Source organism: Xiphophorus hellerii, chromosome 9 (genome assembly GCF_003331165.1).
Source record: "Xiphophorus hellerii strain 12219 chromosome 9, Xiphophorus_hellerii-4.1, whole genome shotgun sequence".
In the NCBI taxonomy this organism is placed as follows: Eukaryota; Metazoa; Chordata; class Actinopteri; order Cyprinodontiformes; family Poeciliidae; genus Xiphophorus; species Xiphophorus hellerii.
Window position 1 is genome coordinate 12,113,960 of NC_045680.1, and position 14,274 is coordinate 12,128,233.

Genomic DNA, 14,274 nt, shown 5'->3' on the forward strand with positions numbered 1-14,274 from the left:
TTTTTCTGCCGCTACCTTGAAATTAAACTCTTTCTGGGGGTTTTATCTGCAGGACCCAGGATAATTATTCTGTTAAAGATGTTGAAAACATCTAATATTTATTCATCTTTCATTTTGAGAGCATAATCTCACACTAAGCATACAAAAAACAAAAAGAACAAAACAAAACAAAAAAAAACAATGTCCATTTGAACATCTTTATTTACTTAGAAAACACTTGAATAATTCAATAGCGGCCAAATTATTGATACCCCTGCTCTCAATACTTTGAAAACCCTGTTTTTGCCAACAGGATAACATTCGGTCCTCTTCTACAACATTTCACACGTTTGTAGCATACAGAGTATGATTTTTGACCACTGCTTTAAGCACAATCGGTACACAATTCCAACTTAAAGGGCTATTCTCTTCAACTTAGCCCCCACGTTTTCTTTAAAATTTAAGTCTGGGACTCCAGAAAGACTCTGGGAAGATCAGGTTTGTGTCTGGTAAACCACTGCTGTGTTGATTTGGCCAAATGTTTTGCAATATTATCTTACTGAATAACTCAAAGCGCATGGTATTTCATGACACCATGAACTCTAATAACATTCCTGGGGCCTTTGAAAAAAAATATATATATTACACATCACATGTCCTACTCCATACTTAACAGTAAGAGTGGGTTTTCAAAATTCAAGCTTTAAGTTGGAAAAGTTCTAGTTTTTTTAAATATTTTTTATTATTATTATTAGTTTTTTAGATGCATAAAACATTATTCTGGAAAGACACGAAGCTGAGGAAGCCAAACTGATAAGTAGACAAGAGAGAGCACGAAAGAGTATAACTAGGAAAGTAAAAAGAGGTAAAAAATAAATAAATAAAAATAGAGCTGCATATTAGAAATTATAAAACCTGCTGTCAACCTGCCCTGTGCATAAATGTCCCCCATGGGGAATCCTCCTTCCCCCCATTTTAAAAAGTCAATTTCAGGCTCTTGTTCAATGGTAGCTATAGCCTGCAGATATGGACAGATTTGTAGACACACTCACAAACTTACAAAAGGAAAGCATTATAAGCAAGTATTTCAGTCACATTTCCTTAGGCATTATTATTCTGAATAGTTACAGCTAAAGTAAAAGAGGAATTTGTTTAAAACAAAAGTATTCTGACTTTGTGCACCACAGTTTATTATTTAACATGGAACTTTTCCCCCAGTTTCATAAATATTCTCAAATCAAATGATTTCTCAGTTTTTCTACTATCTTATACTGGTGCACTGTAAAATGTTGTGATGTAAAAGATAACCACTAAGACAAAACACAAACATGAACAGTCATCTTTTTATCATTTTTTGTTCTTCCTTATCAGGGAAATTAAATTAGTAAATCATAAAGAAATCTATTTTAGCTGTAAAAAATGATCAACTGTCATAGTTCATCAGAAGACTCGATTCAGAACTCATATACGAGTTCTGAATCGAGTCTTCTAAAGGGATATTAAAATCCCTTTAATATCATTAAGATATTAAGCATTAAAAATTCCACATTTAAAAACTTACAATAAATAATATATGCAGGCACTCATATATGAGTTCTGAATCGAGTCTTCTGTTATATTTGCAACATACTTTGGACTGAACTTGCAGAAGATCACTGTCAAATGAGAGCTCAATACGTTGTCTTAATTCATCCATTAAGATTAAATATGTATATAAATCTATGATTAAAACATGCAGCACACTCGGACTTTCAGTTCTTCAGAAAGCATGATTAGACCAAAAAGTTGTGTTGAATGAGAATCTTGGGTAAGGCTTTCCTCTTTCCTTCTCCGTCTGTCTTGATTTATTTGCTTCAGCAGGAGTCATTAGTCTATGGTGCAAGTACTAAGGAGGAAGAATGATTACTCTGACTTTGTGTGTGTCTGATGTGTGGGTTTGTAAATGTGTTTGAATACAGCATGCTTTGTTGTAGTTTGTATGGGTCTGATGCCACATTTATTCCCAAATGAAGCTCTGCATCTTCAGAGCTGGCCCCACGGGCTGCTGGGAGAAGACTTGGACTGAACAACACATAGGTAATACGGGGTAATTCGCAGCTCCTGGGGGGCTTTCGAAAGGCCAGAGTCATGAATATTCAAAACAATGCTAATTATTAAGAACCCTCAGCTGCTCTGTAGAATGCAGATGTCAATTCCTGGAATTTACTTACAGAGCTGGTATCGACCAGTAATGGTGTTCGTACAGGAAATCAGTGGCTCTGATCTTTTTAGATAATAAAGTATACAATCTCAATATGTCTGATAATACATCCTGTGTCATCTGACTCTAATTCTGGGAATAAAAATGCTTACAAGACAATTAAAAAAAGCAGGAGGGCCTCTGAAATCTGACCTTAAAATGGCTGCAACCATGGGAAGCAGACTGAGAAACGAAATCTCTAGTGCCCAGAGTGCTCTTTCAGTGCACCACAGGCTACAGACAAATTTCAAGGATGAGACAAGCAGGCGAGACCCTGCTGCTACTGCTGGACTGGATTCAGGGTGATGTATGCAATGGGGCTGCAGGGCCGGGGAGCACAACCTGTGATATTTATCTGCCCAATTAAGGCCAGTGTATCTCTGAGATGTCTGCCAGTGCTTCACCTCCTGGAAATCTGTTTCACAGCCTCTGTTGATGAGGGTTACATTGTATGATAAACACTGCCTCAAGCGCCTACTGTTCTTGGATCCACATAAAGTGGTGAGAGAACCCACGTTTCAGTTATGGTTTGCGCCTCCGACAACCAACTGTTTAACACCACAAAAAAGCCAAGGGCTCACACCACTGACTGATAAAACATCTGAATATAGATTGTTCGCACGCTAAGCCTGACTGTCACACTTTATCACATTGCAGGAAAAACCTGTGCATACACAATTAAAAAATAACTGTTGCGAATAATGCTTGGAGATGGAAGAAATATCACAATAAACATCAGGACCAACATGAGCTTGAAATGCATGCTGTAAGATCTTGTGTGGAGATGTATTAACACTTTCACCACTGTCTAAATTAGAAAAATTGTCAAATTTACTCCCAAATAATAGAACTGATGTGAATTCTAAAATATTGAAATTTTACACCAGAAATGTTGCTGCTTAATGGTTGTCATTTAAAAACATACTTTTAAAATGACTAAGCAGCCCCATCAGAACGCCTATTAAAATATATCTAACATAATTGTGTGTGTATATACAGTACAGACCAAAAGTTTGGACACAACTGTGTGTCCAAACTTTTGGTCTGTACTCAATACAGACCAAAAGTTTGGACACACTTTCTCATTGAATTCAATGAGAAACATGTAAAAATGTTATTTTTAATGAGCATCAAAACCAGACAGAATAGTAACAAAAATTAGCAATCACCTAAACCTGCAAATTTATAAACTAAAAACGTAAAATCCTTGAACTGAATAGAGAATTCACAAGAACAATAAAGGATTCAACTGCAGCACAATGCAGTTTAGAAATCACCGGAAAAAAGGCCTTTCTGAAAAAGGATTACCGCAAGCTAAGTATATTTGGGCTGTTTTGTTTTTTTTAATAAAAGGCAACAGGTTAGTAAAAACCTTAGTAAAAACCTTGAAATTAAGAAAAACCCAAAGAAAATTAGACACCATTTCAGTTTTTTAAACATATAAAATGGACAGACCACCTTTTTTTCATTATGGGGGCACCCTCCGGGAAGACTTGTTGACTCAACACACTAACTTTGATGTCAATATTTATCTGTTGGGCAATTGTAGGTAATTGGTTTCTCTTCCAATCAAATAAGCAGTTCGATCCAAAACCCAGGAATACATTCAAGTTCCCAGGCAAACTATCCTTGGCTCAATATACCAACTTTTTTATGAATGTACAGAAAAAGGAGCCAAGTGCAAACAAAAAATTACAGATAAGTGCTGTATAAATTTTACTGTGAAGGAATAAAAACAAAGCACTTTGTAAAACTATCAACTAGTTCTAACTTTATCTCATAAGACATAATTTATTTAACTTTAACAGGCAACACAAAGAAGCAGTTACTTATAGAGATACACAAAAATGGTCTATTGACCAGAAGCAGATGATTTATAGTTTAGTTGGTCCTGACCAACTGAAAACTTTAAAATTCAATCTTTTTCCAAGCAGAGGGAAAATTATATAATAGATAGCCACAAGCAGAATTTCTTAACAACACTTGTTAGGACATTCTGCTATTCTGTTAGGAAACTGTGAAAGTTTGTACTAAGAGAAGAAAACTCAATCTTAGCCATTTTCAGGAGAACTGAAGTGTTTACAGACTAAATTAGAACGAAACTGTTTTTTACAACATGTCTGGAGTTTATTCAGGTTGTGAGAGAGAAAGAGAACAATATTTTCAAGCAGGTAACAGAAAGGCTGAACAAAGTAGTCAAAGCACTCTGCTTTATTCTTGAGTTTTCAGTGTGATGGATCTGAAAAGGTTCAATAGTGACCATCCTAATCTCTAGTGTAAAATGCTAAAGACAGCCTAAAATGTTTACTGCGTAATCATTTGTCTTTGTGGAACAGCCACTATAAATCAGTTTTGAATATATTCTCAGACAAAATGCAGAATAATGTTACCTCTGTGGCTATTTTAAATAAATAATACAGTTATATAAAGAAATTTGAATTTCTTTATGAAAGCCAATATCAGCTTGGCTTTCACCTGCCAAGCTGATATTGGCAGGTGAAAGCTTTCAAGAAACTGAGATCAGAATCTAGCAAAAAAATTTGATGGCTACATAGGAGTTCGTCTTGTAAGTGGTGGATTCCCGGTTTGGGGGACTCCCTTGTTCTGCTGGCAACATCAACACTCAAGTGGAGGGACTATGCTTATTGGCTGGCTTGGGAATGCCTTGAGATTCCCTCAAACAAGCTGGTCCAAATGGCTGGGGAGAGGGGAAGTCTGAGTCTCTCTGTTTAGGCTGCTGCCCCCATGACCCGACCATGAATAAGTGAGAGATATTTGATTGATGGATGGATGGATTGATGAACAGATAGTTTAAACGGTTGGCTAGTGTCAGGGCTGGTCACCTTTTAACATTCCTTAAATAATTACTTACTAAAGTCAATGAAAGCATAAAAAATAATTAAGATACTATTTAGTTTAGGGTACAACACATACCTCAGTCTTTTAATAGGTTTTAAGCAGTTACACTTTAATATGTGTTTCCATGTGAGCTTCTGTACCTTCTTTAGCATTGGTATAGTTGTTTCTGCTTGTTATCCACAAGTACTGGGTGGAAAATATTGGGTTTGGAAAACAAGAGGCATTCGTGTGGACAATATAAAAATACCCCTTCATAAATCTGCATTTTCTGTTTAAAGACAATTCTATAACTGCAATCCGAAGCTCCTACTGATGTGCAAGTCAAAAATGCATAAAAAGTGTGCAGAACGTGATGTTTTTATAGTGAATAAATTAGGTCTAGAATTTGCATCAACTGTTCTCCAAAAGATCACTTGGACATTTTTGCCGTATATTTGTATACAGAATTAGTTTCAATTTACATAAGGAACATGCATTTAAATTCTCAAAGCTTTACCTTTAAAGACCACTACAAAGGCCCAAATAAAAGCTGCCAGGTACTTCTCCACTCAAGCTGTATCTATTCCCTCTCTAGAGAAGAGAGACGTGAGAGCTGAGTGGCTGACCTTTGTCCTCACTCATTTTAATTAACCAGAGCTAATATCAGCTATTTACGTGATGAGGACACATTAACGTGCATAAACATACCCTCAACCATGCGCAAATTTGAACGAAAATGTACACATTCAGTGCTGGATGCACGTCTAAACACATCAGAGGATAAAAAAATGAGACCCAGAGAAGGATTCACAAACTCACTCATGCCCTCACGCCAACCCCCCACACACACACCAAAACACAAATGACAATGATTAGTGGCTGACTAAATGTCACTCGGCATAATAGCAAATCTGTTTCTGCAGACACACTCACATTCTCTGTACACTTTCCACTGTAATACCACTGGCACAACACATTGTTTGAATGCTAATTATTCAACTGACACTCCTGATACACAATTACTTCAGCTCTTCTCACAACACAAAAAAGTCTTATCACACATAGACACAAGGAGTCTGTCTTTTTTTTTCATATCGATTCTAAATAAAGGCATTCTTTATCACTAGCTTCACGTCTTACTTTTTTTTTCCCAAAATACCTCTCAGACATTAACTTAACTATCTTGTAAATGTTCTTTTGCTTGTCAACAGAAAAAAAAAAGTTGTATAATTTTAATAATCAACATAATGACTTACATGCATTCATATGAAGTAAAGGTCATCCAGTAAGGAACAATTCACAACCAGCAAACAGTTTCTTTTTAAACTGTGAATATATATTCTTAGTCTTGAACTTTCTTAGTCTTGGTGACAACTCAAATGCTTTACATTCACATACCAATATGCATACCAGTAGGGAACTTGGGGTTAATGCTGGAATCAAACCCAGAAAATCCTTTTATGCAAGACAATGAATCTAGCAACTAATTCGCAGTCATCCAAATTCAGTTAGATGTACTTTCCAGCCATTTAATTTCACAACATTTATATACTACTTTAGTAAACTGTCAAAGGAACAGCAGCACCACAATCAAACTGAGCAACTGCCACCTTTGACGAAATGTCAGGATAAGTTTTAGTTTAAATTAAATATGGAGAATTTAACATTAAGCTTCTAAAGTGACTTGATACCAAATTTAAATGGAAATTTGTTCAACAAAATGTTCACAGTGTGGAATCAATTTTAAATTGTGTGAAGTACAAGGTTGAGCTAAAGTCCAATTACTCTTTAAATTAATATTATTGATGCCACTAATGCACAAGAGAAACTCTTGGCTGTAAATGAGAGGGAAATGACATTTTGAAGGTCTTACTTCAGTTGATCAATTCAGTAAGCTGCTTTAGTGGTAGTTGCCAGCGCTGTTGGACTCTGGTGATCAAGAATCCCCCGCAATTATTATTTGAAAGTGATAGAGTATGTGATTGATTAATCAGTCAGCCAATACATCAGGCTTATTCTTTTTACCTTTTGCAGGAACTCTATATCAGTGGATTATTTTTCATCAGAAGGTATCAATTGTGTCACTAGAATGTAAAACAATAAAAAAAATTTTATTCTTCCATAGAAATAGGAAAGGTGCTCTAGCCTGTCAAATGTAAAGTAACGTACTATGTTGGTGATTTGTTTCATGATTGCCTGAGGACATATAGAATATGTAGACCAAAACATTTTATAACATATTTATAATAAAACACTTAAAATTCTGTATTCTGTAAATAAACTCTAATCTTATGCTGCTGTTAAAGATACACGCTACAAGGAGCGGATTTAACTCTCCATTTCACTTATTTATAACAAATTCTCTATCTAAATTGACTCAGTATTCAAACGTGGGCAAAAAAGTTCCACTGTGGATTTGCTCTGATCCATATAAACATCCAAAACATTTTAGTTCATGCAGAACACCAACGTGTATATTGAGTCAATATAATACATGTTTTTCAAAATTTGAATTGAATTTATGCCATAGAATCAATGCTTCAATGTTATTCTTAGTTTCTTTTTAGATTAACTTTTAAGCATTTTCCAGTGTGAGATTTAATCTATATACACTAATTGCTGCAAAATTTGCACAGCCCCTATGTAACTGGCACATACAGCGCTTTATAAGATGGGTATAAGTAGTCAAAGATTTTTGTAGTAACCTCCCACTCCTCCCTGCAAAAAAACCTAAACAAAAACAACCAAAAAAAACCCAACTTGTGGCTAAGTGGGTAATATATTAACATATGTTACAGTATATATTACTGTAACATATGTTACAGTAGTATATGAATTTACGAGTGTCTAAAGATCCCAAGCTATTTGCACAATAGTTAGACAGTGACAAAAACAACACTGGTGGAAAGTTTAAAATCTTTAGATGTATGGCCTAATTGAAGACCCTTTTAGTTATATGCACCATTATCAGGGAATATTTGACAGTAGCTATATATATATACCATATTTTATAAGTTATCCTAACTCTTGTTTGCATTCCGTAACCATAAAGGGTAAAAACAAATTACCAACAGTCATGCAAGCATTTACAAGTGGAAAAGAGGAAAGAATGCCTCTTTCCCAGTTTCTCCTCAGGACAAGATATTCTTAGATGAGAGGTGCTGTGCATATTTAATGCATTATCACATTTTCAATCTTAATTAAGCTGGAGGGAGGAAAAGAATAGAAGCTGAGAGGGAAGACAGTCATGTGATGTACGGAAGGACTGCTTGGGCCTGATACCAATCTCTCATTCCTCTGTATCCTTCATCAGATAAAGCTGGGGATAGGCTGTAAATAGGTCAGTGAAAGCAGCGATGAGGATATACAGATGAAGACCAGCTGTACAATATGATCAGGAAAGAAAAAAGATGAGCTATGTAAGGGGTCAGAGTATTCATTAAGAGTAAACAAACAGTTTGGTTTAACCACAGACTAGACACGTGTCTAAACCATGTCAAAAACATATCGAAAAAAACATAGACGTTTTTTGGCTATTTCAGCAAACAACGGCTTTCTGCTTTTGGCGGAGATTATGTAAGAGAATTATATGTGCACAGCCATACCCCAACTTTAGAGCTTTGAAGAGCATCTGAATCAACAAAGTATTAGTGTGGTGCTGTAAGGTAAAATTACTGCAAATGGGCCATGTTTGACTAAGCTCTATTCACAGGAATCGGGTACGGTGACATAAGGTCTCCGAGGGGATAAATGTCACACTGTGACAAAATTATTCTAAGACATGCCAGAGAAGTAACAGTCATCATCTCTAATTCAGCAGCAGGTAATTCAGGTGTTGGAAAGGGTGATGCTAACAAGGGATTCCTGTTGTGTAAGATTGCTGGAAACGAGAAACCCCACGGGATGTGATTACAGTGGAAAAAAACAGTTTCTCGTATATCCATGTAAAGATTATTTTCTTATTTGAAGTTCTTGGTTACATGGGATTGGAGGACAAATCTCATTTAATGTTCATGTGCAAACGTGAACATTTTCCAAGTCATTATTATCAAGGACTTAGAAAATGTCCTGTGCATTGGCTTTGTTATTGACCGTAAACAATAACAAAGAATTATTTATGATATAGAAGGAGAATTTATGGACAAAGGGTTTTTAGTAGGGACTTACGTGACGCTACAATGTGTTAGTATAACAAGAATGTTTTCTATAGAAATGCATTGAAGTTATAATATTAGAAAGATCTTAAATTTTTTCTTTAAAGCAACATATAAAAGTGTGGAGATGGGAATGACTGGAAAGAATTAGGAAAAAGCAATGTCACATCGTTTTCCTTATTCTAGCCAATAGAAAATGTTTTAATAATCCCAGCTGACCTAAAACAGGAAACTGTAGTCTGAAATGTCAGAAAGTCAGGGAAAAAGCTGCCTTTTTAACAGGGTATGTAAATATCTGGTTTTCAACTGTAGAAGTCCACACTTCACCCTGTACACCTGTTTAGTCTTGTATCTAATATCAGATTTTTGCAAATTGCGATTTGTTTTTATTGATCATCATCATCATCACTGTTGGATTTCATTTTACTTCCCTCTTTTATTACCAGTAACATATAAAAACATAGTTTTCTGCAAAAGTTTCTCCTTTATATTTTTAATGATCCATGCCATTCAATGATCATTATGCAAGTTAAAACAGTTTTTTTAATATATATTTTGACTAATCTTTAAGAACAGGACAAGATATGACTTCCAGATCAGTATAATCACTCAGTGGATCAGGGAGTCAGAGATCCTGTCACCCAACTGAAATAGGTTGAGACCTTGGCATTTTCTTACGTATACAGTAATCTGTGTTTGTTCCCATTTTCCAAGATACTCCTCACGATGCACAATCTTGCAAAGCAAAAAGTGCCAAAACCTCTAATAATGTGAAATCCTTTTACAACAACTGTAACATTTGTCGTATCATAGTATTAATAGATGGTGTGTACTTGGACTGAAAAGCCCAGATTAAAGTGCCAGCTCATTTTTTTTGCATTTTTTTCTTTTATTCCAGCAGATAAAAAAAGAAAAAAAGTGGATGCTCCCAGAAGCCTCTGCAACATAACAGAGCTGCTCCCCCTGCTACATCTCATCTGTAAAGTAATCCTTGTGTTCTCCATGAGTGGGCTTAAGCATGTGTACACAAGTGCCACACAGTGACAGGTAATGTTTCAGAAACACGACTGGCTTTTGACAAAGCAAATAAGCAAAGGTACCTTTAAGTGTGATTCTATGGAGATGCCATGTGAGCACAACAAAGGAAAATGCTACATTTATGATTCAGAGTGAGTGGAAGTAAAATTTAACTACCTCAAATGCTGTCAGAAACCTGACTATAGGCATCTATCACTTAGAGTGTACCATCTGTATTTCACATGCTTCCTGCCCACAGATACCACTCCAGTACACAGCTCTGTCTAAACGACTGGCATCTTATGTCTGATGCATCTGATGTCTTAGATGCAGAACCTTTGCAAAACAACTGAAAAAGCCTGATTTCAGAACTGAAGTAGCATCTTGGATAAGAAGAACATCGTCAAGATAACAAAATATATCTACTTACTGTCATTTAAAACCCTCAAGTTCATACCTAAAATGTTCACTATTTTCTACATTACTCTACATTTCTCAATGCAGAAATTGGGGCTGAAAGACAATTCATGACTTTCTGCAGCTAGAATTCTGATTTTGTGGTCGTTTTTTGTCCTTACGACTTGGAGGACTGGAAAATCTGCCTTCCCAGTTCACACTGTAACAAGCCAAGTATGAGCTTGCTATGCTGACCTATAGACAGCAGATAAAAAAAAAAAGTCTATTATAAACACTTAAAAATAAAACTAAACTTGGCAGTAATTAATTTTCTATTTTTAAAACTATAAAAAGTCAAATATTAAAATATGTAAATATATTTAAAACATTGCCTTGTGACACCCAATATGTAATATTTTAGCAGGAGTTAGTTTTTTGATTTTAAACGAATATATCATGTTGCACTTTTTATAAATTGTTGTATAAATGCAACAGTAAATTATATTTTACTGAGCAGTGTATGGTGGTTGAAAAAAAGACTAAAATAAATATGAAGCTAAAGGTGAAATATTACAATATTTTTGCTTTATTTATCCAAACTAGGATTTATTTATTTTTCTTGCGAAAATAGCTTACCAACATCACAAACTTAAACTACCCTTTGAGAAAAACAATTGGTATTCACAGGGCAAACCTCGTGCCAGATCCTTGTCGCTGGGTCACAATAATCAGGAGCACAGTCATTGCAAAACATAATATACAGCTGACAGCTGGCACATTTGCCTCTGTTTGATTGGGAACATATGGGCAGCGGTGAGGAGCTGACATGACCTGAAAAACCCCTGGTAGGTTTCAAATTACAGAGCGTTCTTCAGAAAGCCAACACCCCCAAAAACAAGATGGTCCTGGAGTGACCACTACTGCTTGCCAAACAGCTTAATCAGGTTTATCACAACAACATTTGGAGGCATGGAGCACCTGTAAAGTCTGAGTGCAGCACAGCAAAAAGCAAGCTGGACTTTATATCAGCACCGTGTGTTTAAATAAAGTGGGTAGGTTTTGTAACAGCTGAAACACAATAGTTTAGACTGCGGGCGTTCTAATGTAGATGTCCAGCAATTATCCTAGCCATTAAAGGTTAAGTTTCTATCAGTGCCCACTCTCAGTCTGATACTTTCATTGTCTGACAGCTCATAAAATTTAAATACTGAAAAAGAAATGTATTGTTACACAAAGTAAAGTCCTGATGAGCTGAAAGGTTGTGATAAAAATAATCATAATAATAATAATTATGTTAGCCAACATCCCCCAAAGAAAAATATTTAAGATGCTCATTTATACCAAAATCAATATAGACTGAGCCATTATCATGTCCCCAAGCTGGCTCACAGTTTTGCACAGCAACACTGCAGACACACAGGCACTTAGCCCCTTAACTACCTTACAGGACATTTCCTGATAGAGGATAATTGATTAATGAGTTGGTCTAAAGTTGATTGACCTTATTGATTGGCTAACAATTACAGCAATCATTTTCTTAAAAACCTGAGTTTTTTATAGTATAAAATGGGTCAACTGTCTTTCCAAGCATCAAGGGCTAAAGTTTCCATATGAATTTAAAAAAGTGGAACATAATTGTATTTCAACATATTTTTTTGTGTAAGATGTATTGCATACTGACTGAATAAACAGAAAATAGTGTTTTTCTCAGATTATTAAATGTAGACATAGTTATAAAATGCAACAAAATAGGAACTTCTTAGGTTGCTGAATAAATAAAAAAAATACTTTGAATAATTTGAGTTCCATTCAAATTATTCAAAATTCCTCACTTGTCCAAGTTGCTAGATTTGTGTTCAAAAATACTACAACAGTAGCTTTGGTGAAAAGACATCAGTTCATACTAGATTCTGTTTCAACCTGCCCTGAAGCAAAATTTAAAATCAGATTGATGAGCGGCCGGACGTTCTTCTGCAACATGATTTTCCATATCAATCAATGTCACCTTTCACCTTGACATTACTTTGTATCAGAGTCTGCTCCTTCTAGCCTGAGGCTATTTGTTGGGCTGAAAGCCCTACCCGAAGCCCAGAGGGAGCCCTAGTCAAGTCCCTGTTAAGTCCAGGAAGTGGCAAGTTAAAGTGCTGTTGGGTTTGACACATACTTGCTCTCCCACTTTTGGTCTGATTTTTTAAACAGAGGCTACTGTAACTATAAAGTTGAAGTGGCACTCTAAAGAGCCAGTGGGTGCAATTAGAGCTCTGTTTTTGGTGAACAAGCAAAGGTACACCTGCAGCCCATAATGAGAAGAAAAATAATAAAATAAAGTACTTTCTTGGACCACATTTTGCTTGAATGCAGCACCCATTTAAATGTTGCATTGTGTTTTAAATTCCATAAATTCTTCACAAATATCTTCACACTAGATTTTCAAAAATTCTGAAAGATACTAAGTTGGGTATTCATGTGTAAAATCACATTTCTTATGCTACCTAAACTGTAGTCTGGAAAATTTTGATATTGGAGATCTTAAACAAGCAACTGAAACAAGCTTCCTGCCTACAGAAGCTTGTAGGCTTCTGCCTACAAGCAGAAGCAAAAGTACAAAAAATGTACTTTTTTTGACGGTTAGTCAAAAAAAGTACATTTAGTTATAGCGTCAGATAGGCCTAAGTAGGTTGTTGACAGCTAAAACAAAACACTGCATTACTTCTCCAGAAGAAGAGTCTTACCTACAAACACAAATTTCATGTTAAAATTCCATATTTTTCACAACTCAAATGTTCAGATTTTTCAGCATTTTTAATACACTTCACGGCCACTAGAGGTTATTTGGTTTGCCAGGTGTGGTCTACAAGAATCCAGGCTAGTTCCAGCCAGAATCCTGATATGTTCTTTGAGTCATTCCTTATCTGTTTCATGGGGTGGCATGGTGAATTGACCTGCTGAGGCAGATCACTCCAATCAGAGTGAGGTTGTGCATGGTGTTGTGTCAGTAATGTGTCATTTGTATCATCCACATGGATGCCAAGAACTACAAGAACATTTCAATCGAAACAAGATAATGAAAGGTTTTCACTTCAGCTGTCATCTCCACCTTAAAACATCAGCCTCAATTTTAAAACTGCTGAGGTAAAGAAGCAACAGGAAAAAAAACAGGAATGCATTCTGCTTTTTACTCATGTTTGGCCCTTTGTTGGCACTTTCTAAGAAGAAGCAAATACCACAGAAGAAAAGTGATTTGTTTTGACAATAGTTTCATACTGGAAGAAAGGCTTCCACTGAAATGATGTAATTTACCATAAAGAATACTAAGCCAAATATATTTACAAAGATTTACACCAAACAAAACTAACTGCTGGTACAGTATAATCACACAACGAAGATGGATTTCACAACCGAACATATGCTATAACAGAGCAGCCAGCTGGACGCCTGTTTACATCACACAACGCTGCTGACATTTCTTCAAGATGCAAACCCGACCCTTACACCTTGGATTAATACAATGTTATTCTAATGTTGTGTTTCTTTGCAGTTACACTAAGCTTGGCTTCTCTTGAATAGATGAAGTATAACTTATGCGACTGAGCAGTGAATTTGAGCCATCAAACTGTGCTGTGAAAAAAAAGAAAAAAAAGTGAAATTACA

General features: G+C 35.7%; 1 protein-coding gene across 2 annotated transcripts in view; it reads right to left on the minus strand.

Annotated features, from left to right (window-relative positions):
* negr1 (neuronal growth regulator 1) overlaps positions 1–14,274 on the minus strand; it is a 174,726-nt gene that overhangs the window by 100,741 nt on the left and 59,711 nt on the right. The window lies entirely within an intron of this gene.